This window comes from Scyliorhinus canicula, chromosome 2, assembly GCF_902713615.1.
Source record: "Scyliorhinus canicula chromosome 2, sScyCan1.1, whole genome shotgun sequence".
NCBI lineage: Eukaryota > Metazoa > Chordata > Chondrichthyes > Carcharhiniformes > Scyliorhinidae > Scyliorhinus > Scyliorhinus canicula.
Window position 1 is genome coordinate 113,669,809 of NC_052147.1, and position 12,630 is coordinate 113,682,438.

The 12,630-nt window shown below is 45.8% G+C and overlaps 1 protein-coding gene across 11 annotated transcripts in view; it reads left to right on the top strand.

Moving 5' to 3' along the window:
- Nucleotides 1–12,630, top strand: part of LOC119957306 (alpha-(1,6)-fucosyltransferase) — a 933,359-nt gene that overhangs the window by 319,588 nt on the left and 601,141 nt on the right. For all 11 annotated transcript variants that reach the window (XR_005458786.1, XM_038785197.1, XM_038785250.1 and 8 more), the window contains exon 3: nucleotides 852–940. The gene's annotated coding sequence lies outside the window, so the exon portion shown is untranslated. The remainder of the gene's footprint in view (nucleotides 1–851; nucleotides 941–12,630) is intronic.

The window sequence follows — 12,630 nt, forward strand, 5'->3', positions numbered from 1 at the left end:
TTATTAGTGTCACAGGTAGGCTTACATTAACACTGCAATGAAGTTACTGTGAAAAGCCCCTCGTCACCACATTCCGACGCCTATTTGGGTACACGGAGGGAGAATTCAGAATGTCCAATTCACCTCACAAGCATGTCTTTCAGGACTTGTGGGAGGAAACTGGAGCACCCGGATGAAACCCACGCAGACACAGGGAGAACGTGCAGACTCCGCACAGACAGTGACCCGAGCCAGGAATTGAACCCAGGTCCCTGGCGCTCTGAAGCAACAGTGCTAACCACTGTGCTACCGTGCCACCCTATATCATTCCTTCTTGCAACACATTAAAAAAAGAACAAGCTTTCAGTTCATCACTTGCACAGGTAATCTGTCCCACAATTTTACCACCCTTTTTAATTTCAAATAATAGGTTGCTCTTCCATTTCTTCTCTTAATTCCAACGAAAGATCTGCTCTATTTCTGCTTTGCTTTCCTTAGCTATAGTCTTGTCCCTCTGTGTTCAAAGTGAACCTGCTACCACGATCCTGGATGATTTGTTGTGTGTGCACCTTGCTTCTTAACCTGATCGAGCATGCACTGCAATGCTTTCAAATTGAGCGATATTGTTGATTTTCCAGGGGAGGAAATTTATGACCATCTTTGCAGGTGAAATGCGTGACTTTCAGGAAATAGGATTATGTTTGCGAACTAACAGCACTGAAAATGTTTAATCAGCCGAAAATCTCCTGGCACTGGCCCGCAGACAGATGGATTCTGGCTGCTGTGACAACTATATTTCACACTGGGTTAAAAAAAAAATCGTTTGAACTGTCACTGGCAAGATTGTTTACGTTGTGCTTTCAATTTTGCAGCAAATGAAGATGATGTAAAAAGAAAATATTGAGGAAGCGGGCAGGAGCTGAAACTATTTTCTCTGGTCCCTGATCATCTGACAGTGGAGGTAAAACATTCACCTCTTAAGGTGCTTTCGTTGTTTATTCGTGGCGAAAATCAATTACAGAATTGCTTTAAAAACTTCAGAGATTCTTCTTCAAGACCATCAACAACGTGTTGTCGCAGTCATTTATGTGCTTGGGAATTTTAAAAAATACATGATGCATGCCTATTATCACCATTTTCCAAACAACTTAATGTGTCTCAAGTATATTTACAACTGGAGGTGGTTGGAAAGAGAATAGATATATCTATTGAGGGACTGGCCGTTTTGAAAGTAGTCAACCATTTTGAGAAGAATTAAATGCCTCTTGCATTGTGCATGGTATATTGTGATGAAGGGCTTTTGCTTGGACAAGTCCATACAAAACAAAATGCATAAAAATGAAAGTCCAAAGTGAAACTGATTGAAACAACAGTCTAAAACTGCACAATACAGCAGGAATACTATCCCAAGAGTTATGGGCAAAGGCTGACAGGAACTGTTTGGAGTTAGAGGTGCTGATGGAGTGAATAAGTGAACATGGCTTAATTCTTTCTCCTGGATTGGAATATTATGGAGGGAGAGGCTGTGCTTTTCCATTCATGATTCCTTGCACTCTGAGTTCTCAACCTTGTCGATGATACCCGCTACCCACAACTGCCATCATCTAGAAGGGCAGATACCTGGGAACACCACCACCTCCGAGTCACTCACCATCCTGACTCGGAAAATATCAGCCGTTTCTTCGCTGTCGATGGGGTCAAAATCCTGGAACTCCCTTCCAAACAGCGCTGTGGGTATACCTACGCCACAGGGACTGCAACGCTTCAAGAATGCAGCCCGCCACTACCTTCGTGAGGGCAATTAGGGATGGGCAATAAATGCTGGTCTAGTCGGCGATGCCCACACCCCGTAAATTAATTTTGAAAAAATGCTGTCACGCAGTGAGTTGGAGGTTTAATTATTGAGGCTAATCTGACGAAGCTTTTAGATTGGCTGCTTGTTTATTTTAAGCTTCATAGACATTTTGAAGCTGTGTGGCTTCAGACATTAAAGCCTTATCTTGAAGTCAGAATTGTAAAATCCTGATGAAATGCCTTTTACAAATAATGTAATTGTCATAAACAAGCTGGTTTAAACACTGTGAATGTGGAGCAAATGTGAGGAACTATAGTAATCCTTAGTTCAAATCGATTTTTCTGAGATATTCTGACAAGTGGTGTTGGCCAGTGATGTCCATTGGGGCCTCACTTCTTCACATGTATTAATGATTTGGGTAAAGGAATAGAGAGTTGTGTATCCTGATTTAAAGACACTTAACGTTGGAGGTAGTGGGCTGTGTGTGTGGGAACAGGAAGTTGGTGGAGGCGGGGAGAGATTAAAGGAATGGACAAAACAAAGCAAACGGAGTTGAATATGGGGGAAATACAAGGAACTTCACTTTGGATCTGAGCGTGACAAACCAAACATTTTCTTAATGGCAAGAGATTAGACTCGGTGAAGAAGGAAGGGAGCTAAGGTATCCATCTTCACAAATCCACTCACCACCTTGATTTGGAAATATATCACTGTTCCTTCAATGTCGTGTGGTCAAAATCCTGGAATGCCCTCCTTATCAGCACAGTGGGTGTACACCGCATGGACTGCAGCAGTTCAAGAAGGCAACTCACCACCACCTTCTCAATGGCAGTTAGGGATGGACAATCAATGCTAGCCTAGCCAGCGAAGCCCACGTCACTGAATTAATTTTTTAAATTGTTAAAAGCTTGTACATGGGTATATGAAGCTGTCAAAATAACTTTATCTTGAGTGCGTTAGAATTTTAAAAACTGAGGAAACTTTGAACGGAATTTTTCAAATCCTCCCCATGGACTGCTTTCCAGTGGTGGAGGCGGCTTGCCATTGGCTGGGAGTGGGATCTTCCGGTCTAGCCAAGGTCTCCGGCGTTTTGCATGGCTGGCCTGTCCCACCACTGGCGAATGCACTGCGCAGGGGGTGCCTTTGGCGGGGCCGGTGTAGTGGTATGTATATATGCTGGTATATAAAGAGTTAACAACTACATCATAGTGTGAAACAACCAGTAGATGGCAGCACTAGATTCATGTATAAATCAGTGAACACAAAGGATCTTGGGGCTCTTCGAACCAGGAGCGACTAGACAGCAGTTAGAGAGAGAGTTATAGCATAGTTAATACTTATAGTTAAACATAGTTAATACTTATTCTGATTTAGTATTTAATTTGTTATTTATTGAACCTATTTTGCTTTGAATTGAAGATTGGTAGTTTCTTTGAAATCTAACCATCAGACTACTCTGGAAGTAAAGCAAAGAGTAACGACATATTACAAACAAGTAATATAACAGCGGGAAGATCCCTCTAGCAAGAAGGGACGGAAAACCATGCCCTACGGCACCCTAAATTTCAGCAGTACCAGAACCTTGGTCAAGCCCCAGGTTGAGAACTATATTCAATTTTGTTCACTGAAACTCAGGAAAGATAAGTTAGCGTCACGATGGATAAGCACCGAATCACCAAAGTAAAGATGATGGGTTTTAAGGGTTATCATGTAATGTTGTTTTGCATAAAAGTTGTATTCCCCTGTGTTTCAAAGGTTGAAAGGTTATTTAAAATCCACGGCTCTGATAATTACTGAGACATGATCTTGGACTGGGTGGAAGGAGTTATAGTTTTCCCATGTGCCCCGGGGATGGGGCAGCAGAGAAATCATGAAGCTGGGAGCAGAGGCATTGTAGGGAAGGTGAGTGAAGGATTTGGAGTGCGGGGGGGGGGGGGGTTGTTGAGGGAGGATGATAATTATGCAGGGGAGATTGAGATCAGACAGATTGTGATGGCAGGGGAGAGGTGTTCATTCACAAAATTTGCTTGTTAGGCTTGGAGGAAGCACTCCTGCTGCTCCTAACACATAAGCAGAGCTATAAAGGCACATATTTGATAGATCCTGCCCTTCTTGCCTTCTCTTGTCTCTCCACTTTCTACCCAGGCAAAAACTGTTGAAAATAGAAATCTTATTAAAGTACAGGGCGTAAAGATCTCTTTAAAAGGACTGACTCTATGAAACTGCGGCGCTGAGGACCTGGGTTTGAATCCCGGCCCTGGGTCACTGTCCGTGTGGAGTTTGCACATTCTCCCCATGTCTGTGTGGGTTTCACTCCCACAACCCAAAGATGTACAGGATAGGTGGATTGGCCACGCTAAATTGCCCCTTAATTGGAAATGAAAAAAAAAATTGGCTGCTCTAAATTTATATAAGAAAAATGACTGACTCACCTCCTCATGACTCTTTGTATTGTTGCCATGAAATCTAGATGGAAGTGGGGAGGTGAGGTGTTTGACCTATTTTATAGAATTTACAGTGCAGAAGGAGGCCATTCGGCCCATTCTGCCCCGACCATTGGAAAGAGCACCCCACTTACTCCCATGCTTCCACCCTATCCCTGTAACCCAGTAACCCCACCTAACCTTTTGGACACTAAGGGGCAATTTAGCATGGCCAATCCACCTAACCTGTACATCTTTTGAACTGTGGGAAGAAACCGGGGCACCCAGAGGAAATACACACAGACACTGGGAGAACTGGCAAACTCCACACAGTCACCTGAGGCCAGAATTGAACCTGAGACCCTGGAGCTGTGATGCAGCAATGCTAACCATTGTGTCACCGTGCCACCAATATTTAACCATGAGTGCAAAAACTACTCCCATTGAATCATTGGAATGATACATCATAAAAGGAGGCTTCATGACTATGCTGACTCGTTGAAAGAACCATCAAGGTTTTTCCCCTTTAAGCATTAATCAAAAATACCTTTTGAAAGGTTTCCTCAAAAATGCTTTATCACTCTTTCAGGCAAATGTTGTGTGGAAAGAGTTCAAACTGTGATGTTTATCAGAGTTCAATGGGGTAAGACACTGAGAAATTGTTTCCTCTCATGTGGAGTGGTGGAGAAGGCAGAACCAGGGGGCTCAAGCTGAAAATGGGAGCCATGTAACGTTTACACCCAGGCTAATGACTGCCAAAAAAAGGCTGAGGCTGCGGGATCAAATGAAATTTTGAAGACTGAGATAGGTACATTTTTTTGCAGATATGTATCTGTGCTAAAATCTGGGCTGGATTCTGTGCCGGCGGGATGCTCAGTTTTGCTGGCAGCCCAGGGGTTTCCCGACAGCATGGGGCTGCCCCACAATGGGAAACCCCATTGACCAGCCGGTGTAACGGAGCATCCCGCCGGCGGGGTGAACCTGAAATATAGCGTGGTGGGACGGAAAATTCAGCCCCTGGTCTTTTATACATTCTCAATTTTAATTGCTCCATCATTGGTGACTGTGCTTTCAGTTGCCTTGGTCTGCTCCTCAGGAATTTCCTCCCTACACCCCTCTCTCTCTCTCTCTCTCTATCGTACGTTCCTCCTTTTGGGATAGAACATAGAACATAGATAGAACAGTACAGCACAGAACAGGCCCTTCGGCCCTCGATGTTGTGCCGAGCCATGATCACCCTACTCAAACCCACGTATCCACCCTATACCCGTAACCCAACAACCCCCCCCTTAACCTTACGTTTTTTAGGACACTACGGGCAATTTAGCATGGCCAATCCACCTAACCCACACATCTTTGGACTGTGGGAGGAAACCGGAGCACCCGGAGGAAACCCACGCACACACGAGGAGGACGTGCAGACTCCGCACAGACAGTGTCCCAGCCGGGAATCGAACCTGGGACCCTGGAGCTGTGAAGCATTTATGCTAACCACCATGCTACAGTGCTGCCCCCGATGCTCCTTAAAACCTACTTTTTTGACCAAGCTTTTAGCCACTTTACCGAAGATCTCTGTACTGTTCTATTCCTATGTAGGTAGGGTGGTTTTGAACTTTTAAGGACACACAATGTGGCGAAAGGAGTGACATATTGGATATTTAGTGCTCATATTCTTGTCCGAGAAGAGAAGAGACGCTCACTTGCCTCCATTTTTCATGTCACAAAATTATTTTCTGCACAAGTCACCCAGTCCACTGCCACTAGCCCTATATCGGCTTCAATACAGCGTCTGAACTTTTCTTCAGTGCTGACCAAGCGTTTCTCCCTCCACTGCTGCATTTGATCCAAAGCTGTCTGAAGATTAAACACATTGAAGTTTTGAGCTCATCTCTTCTTTCCTCTTTGAAAATAGAGCTTTCTTCCTCGGGTCCCTCTCTGCCCACCCAGCAACAGAGGATGTTCTGTAGTGCAGTCATGAAATCTCAGATATGACATTTGAAATCACTAACTTAAACAGGGCTCTTATTATTTTTGGCCTTGGTGAGGATTGCCCCATCAAAACGTATTTACCATTGTTTGCTTGTCAGTGCAGGAAGAGACAGGTGTCATTGTTAAATGCCGCCCCTATCTCCTTGATCTTTGGAACCCCCACCGCGGCCTCCGGACCACTTAACTTTTTGGGGTCTTCGAGCCCCCCCCCTCTCACCCCACCTCATAAAGGCAGGTCACCCCTGGACTTGACCCCTGACAGTGCCAACCTGGCACCCTGCCAGTGCCCCTGCCAGCATGGCAGTTCCAAGGTGCAAGTCCCGCAGTGCCAAGGGGCCCGGGTGGCAGCCGGAGTAACAGAGTATCACCGTACCCAGAGCACGATCACCCGGGCACCTTCAATGACTTGGGAGACCCCCACGCCGCACGTTTGTGTCGACTAGTGCTAAACGGTGCCATAGCAAGATCTCGCAGGCGCAGAGCATTCGATCTCGGGCTTCGGGAGAATCCTGCTAAGATGTATTTAATGGCACCTAACTGCTCACTTAAATATACAGTGAGGGCGACATCGCGCAAGACCTCGTTGGATCTCACGAGGCATCCCGAGCTCGACAATCTCACGCACGGCCTTTCACGAGCTTTAATTGCCTTGTCGTGTCCTGAGTTGGGCATGACGAGGCCGTCCACTCAGGTCCCTAATAGACAGAGCAGGCTTGAGGGGCCAAATGGCCTACTGTTGCTCCTATTTCATATGTTCCTATTCCTTCTGGCAACTGGTCACCTCCAGTTTAAGGGTACCTGTTGGGTACCTGTTGTGTGTATGTCGAGATATTCCAATTTTCCCCCATTTTAGAGTTGGCCTCATCATCTCTGAGGGAGGGAGGAGAAGCAGCTAGTAAAGGTTTCACGTTGTGGGGCTATCCAATGATAGATAAGGCTGTCTGTCCTGGCTGTGAATTTCATGCTCAGACATTTGGCTGGTACTATGGACTAGGTTTTTCTCTGGAACAGTTTCCCCACTGGAGTCGTTGGCATCTGCCTGTATGGGGGCAGGTACACAAGGAATCAGGCAGATTCCCGAGCCCTACACCCAAATTGGTGCTTCAATACCAAAATCCTTATTTGAATGAGGGAGGACAGTTTGGGTTCTCGGGATTCGATGGTATTTCTGCCAGCTTCTCACGCTTTCCATTGATTTATGAGACCTTGTAGTGGACAAAGTGCCAATTCTCATCGTCAAGGCTCAAAAGAGACAGTTCTGGTACAGCCCACACAAGTATAAACCAATGTTCCAGAGACTTGGCAACCTAGGACAGCCACCTCGAAAGCACTGGAGAAGTACCACCAATGGTGCCTTCGCACAATTTTCCAAATCTAGTGGCAAGAAAGGCCATCCAACAGCAGCGTCCTCACCCAAACCAACTTGCCCAGGATTGAGGTGCTGATCACTCAAACCCAGCTCCACTGGGCAGGACAAGTCATTCATATGCCTGACACTAGATTCTTAAAGCAACTGCACTGCTGGAACTGTCATGGCAGCAGATTCCTTGGTAGACCACAGAAAAGCTAATCTTTATTAGTTGTTATTGCTACAAGTAGGCTTACATTCACACTGCAAGGAAGTTACTATGAAAAGCCCCTAGTCGCCACATTCCGGCGCCTGTTCTGAGGGAGAATTCAGAATGTCCAATTCACCTAACAAGCACGTCTTTCGGTACTTGTGGGAGGAAATCAGAGCACCCGGAAGAAACCCACGTAGACACGGGGAGAACGTGCAGACTCCACACAGACAGTGACTCAAGTCGGGAACCGAACCCGGGTCCCTGGCACTGTGAAGCAACTGTGCTAGCCTCTGTGCAACCGTGCCACCCCAAAGACCTTAAAGGTACCCACCGCCTCATGTTTGGTGACCGGCCAAAATGGAGAAGGCTCAATTGTGTGAGAAATCGAGAGACTTCGTCGGGGAATGTGCGGGAATGAAGTCGAGGGCATTGAAGGGAGTGCACAAGTCTCCCAACAACGCATCTACCCAATCCCTCAAGCACCCAATCCTTTAAGCACCACTTACCCCAAGTGTGGCACAGTCTGCAGATCACACATCGGACTGGTCAGCCATGTCAGACCCCTCGAACTCAAGTGGAATCATAGTCATCCTCCCTCCCGGGGGTCTGCCTCAGATAGATCAACACAAAACTCTCCAGGTGTTTACAGCAAAAGGGAGCTTTCGAAAGGGAATGCATTTGGGAATTTGGCAGAACAAACAATGTTTTGTTATTTAAATAACCACATTAACATACGCAAATGCTGGAGAGAAACATTACAAAAGCGTGAAATAGAGCATAGAACATAGAACATAGAACGATACAGCGCAGTACAGGCCCTTCGGCCCACGATGTTGCACCGACATGGGAAGTCAAAAACTAAAGCCCATCTAACCTACACTATGCCATTATCATCCATATGCTTATCCAATAAACTTGTAAATGCCCGCAATGTTGGCGAGTTCACTACTGTTGCAGGTAGGGCATTCCACGGCCTCCCCACTCTTTGCGTAAAAAACCTACCTCTGACCTCTGTCCTATATCTATTACCCCTCAATTTAAGGCTATGTCCCCTCGTGCTAGCCACCTCCATCCGCGGGAGAAGGCTCTCACTGTCCACCCTATCTAACCCTCTGATCATTTTGTATGCCTCTATTAAGTCACCTCTTAACCTTCTCTCTAACGAAAACAACCTCAAGTCCATCAGCCTTTCCTCATAAGATTTTCCCTCCATACCCGTCAACATCCTGGTATATCTCCTCTGCACCCGTTCCAAAGCTTCCACGTCCTTCCTATAATGAGGCGACCAGAACTGTACGCAATACTCCAAATGCGGCCGTACCAGAGTTTTGTACAGCTGCAACATTACCTCATGGCTCCGGAACTCAATCCCTCTACCAATAAAGGCCAACACACCATAGGCCTTCTTCACAACCCTATCAACCTGGGTGGCAACTTTCAAGGATCTATGTACATGGACACCGAGATCCCTCTGCTCATCCACACTACCAAGAATTTTACCATTAGCCAAATAGTCCGCATTCCTGTTATTCTTTCCAAAGTGAATCACCTCACACTTCTCTACTTCCACAGGTGTGAACTATATTGGTACCTAGACAGTGGAGTGGGCATTGTAGTGCATTTCATGAGCTCCCTCTTTTTTTACTCGAGTGTGCTGTATCCCCCCTCCCCTCCACCCTCTAGGAATGATTGTTGAAATGATGGGTCCCTCGCTTTCAGTGTTGGTGAGTTATTCTGCTTGACTGAGTTCTTCCATCTTTCACCAGCTTTCAGGGCAATTGGATCCTGCTGATCCATTGTGAATATACAGCAGCATTATATTCAACAGTTTCCTGCTTCAACCAGAGCCACAAAATATCAGTGATTGCATTTGAGCAATTTATTTCACACACTTATTTTCAAAGAAAAGGAGAAACATAATTTCATCATCTGTACTCCTCAATGCTGCTGACCACCACTTTAAAAAAAATTAGGTTCCCAAGTAACAAGGTTATCCCATGATGCAGTTGGCACAGCAGCGCAACAAATTGTTATTAGAGCAATTTACAGAAAAAAAATTACTTCTCATGATTTAGAGAGCTGGTTAAAATTTTATCTTGCTGCTGGATGGTATTGTGGATTTCCATTCCAGCAACTCCTTCAGTTCCAAACACCCCGAGCTGCATTGATGCCGTGTTTTTGTTTTAAGGCATGCATTAACTCGGGCAAAGATGGGATGTCAGAAACAAATTTTGCCTTTGCAGTCAGCGTATTTATGTATGTCATTCTGGATTATATCGCTAAAACAATGTGGGAGCCAAATGACACTGTTGCCTTATCCATGACAGGCATTTTGAAACAATGAAATGCGATTGTGGGAGTATTGTGTTGAGAATTAACTGCTTTAAGAATCTATTGCAGTAAGAGCCATCTCCAATTGTGTCCTGCAGCAAGTTGTGCTGCATTAGACATGCTTATTTGTAGCTTGTCAATTATTCAGCATGTTATTTAATTCTCAAGAAGTGAAATCTGAAGTGTTGCTCTCTCTCTAGGGCTGACGTGCTGTTAATTCTTATTTTTTTTACTGAATAGAGGTGGAATTCCAGTTTCCTGGCAATTACCCTGCTCCATCCTGTCGCTGGGGCATTTTCCCGAAAGTGGGATGGGAGGATGGGTGGCAGGTATGCCTGCAGGCAGCAATTAGCTAACCTAAAGGCCTATTAAGGCCTATTGTCTGTAGCATTGGCCTGGAGTCTCCGGGAATTGAAGATCAATCTCCAGGTCACTGCTGTGTGCAATCCTGGAGAAAAAAATCATCTGGACTTTGAAAAGTGGATTTATTTGGAATCCCCACAGTGCAGAGTGAGGCCATTCAGCTCATTGCGTCTACACCGACCCTCTAAAAGAGCATTCTAGCTAGGCTCACTCCCCAGCTCGATCCCCGTAACCTCGCGCATTGATTGTGGCCAATCCACCTAACCTGCACATCTTTGGACTGTGGAAGGAAACCGGAGCACCCGGAGGAAACAAACGCAGTCAAGGGGAGATAGTGCAAACTCCACACAGTCACCCGAGGCCGGAATTGAACCCGGGTCCCTGGCGCTGTGAGGCAGCAGTGCTAACCTGTGCCATCGCGCATTCTTTAAAATTTCTTTACCAGATATAAAAATATTGGACTGTCGCAGTGCTGAAGTGGACTTATGTTGGACCCAGAACATCAAGAAATGATAATATGATTATTTTGGGGTGAAATTTAATAACTTCCCCCATGGCAAGTTGGTGGCAGGGAGGGAGACAATAAATTAGGTGGGAGGGGGATGGCCCCTCCCCCGTTATGTCCGTTTTGACAAGGCTAATGGCTGGCCACTTAAGGGCCAAATCCCGCCACTTCTGGTGTTCATCCAGTGGGAAACCAGGGGGTGCGTAACCTTGTCCAAAGAAACTAGGCACCCAATCAAAGGACCTGGCACCGGGAAGGGTGGAAGGGACCTACTGGACACCACTCCGCTGCCATTGCTGCTAACACCCCTCTGCCTCCCTTGTGACCCCTAGCCTGCTCTGCCTCACCATCATTCACTTGTGGTTTAAGTTCTTTGATGAACATGGGCCTTAGATGGATACATTACCAGCAACAGTCACGCCTCTCTGGTGATGCTGCTGAGCAATGATACACCTCTAATTGGCTGACAACTCTCAGCAGGCAGGACCTCCACCCCTGGGTCCGTGATTCTCTGATTGGCACTTAATTCAACGGGTCTACTCGTAAAGAGATGTGGGGCTCTCGCTGGTTCACCATCTGGCAGACGCATCCCTTGTTACCGATGTTAAATTCTGCTAATACTCTCGACCACTGTGTTGTGTTTCATTCCAAGCCACAGTGCTGCAGGTAGGTGCAAAAATATAGGCCAGCCATTTAATCTAAACTGCAAAGGGATGTTTATCTTGTGCAGCAAGATCGGTTGTTGGGTGAAGCAGCTATTAAAAGCAGCCATAGACTTTGATCACAGAACTATCTGGAATACAGCTTCAGCAAGTACATGTTCCTCCGTGTATAACACCAGTCGTAGATTGTGGCAGGGGAGCAGTGAGTGAATTGGCAGTGTGGAATTGGTGCGTGCAGAGTTTGTATTATAAACAGCCTAGGATTTATTCTCTCTAATTTAAAGGCACAAAGAAACCGTGCTGTTTCCTTGCGACCATGCAAAGCACCATGAATGGTATCACGGGAACAGACAACTCAGTAGCAGGTGGTGAGTGACTTGGTATGAACAGGCAGTGATAAAAATACATGCCCTCCCGAGAATGCAGGTAATCACCACAACTCTCAGCGGGATCTGCTTTTGACTTTGGTCATGAATGCTCTTGCAAAAGATGTCAGGTGAAATTGGAATAAATGGAAAAATCAAAATTTTAAACATCCCGGAAATGCCACTTTGCCTTGTTTTTAGATTTTAGATTTCTCTTAGTTCTGCAGTAGCAGATCGATAATTGCTGAATCCACATTCAAACTGGAGAGATTTTAATTAGTTTGCAATCCTCTGAATCTGGATCAGAAATATCTTTGTGAATATAAGTTACTATTCATCAGCTGACAAAAACCACTTTGTTTAGTCAACATAGATTATCGTAGAATTTACAGTGCAGAAGGAGGCCATTCGGCCCATCGAGTCTGCACTGGCTCTTGGAAAGAGCACCCTACCCAAGGTCAACACCTCCACCCTATCCCCATAACCCAGTAACCCCACCCAACACTAAGGGCAATTTTGGACACTAAGGGCAATTTATCATGGCCAATCCACCTAACCTGCACATCTTTGGACTGTGGGAGGAAACCGGAGCACCCGGAGGAAACCCACGCACACACGGGGAGGATGTGCAGACTCTGCACAGACAGTGACCCAAG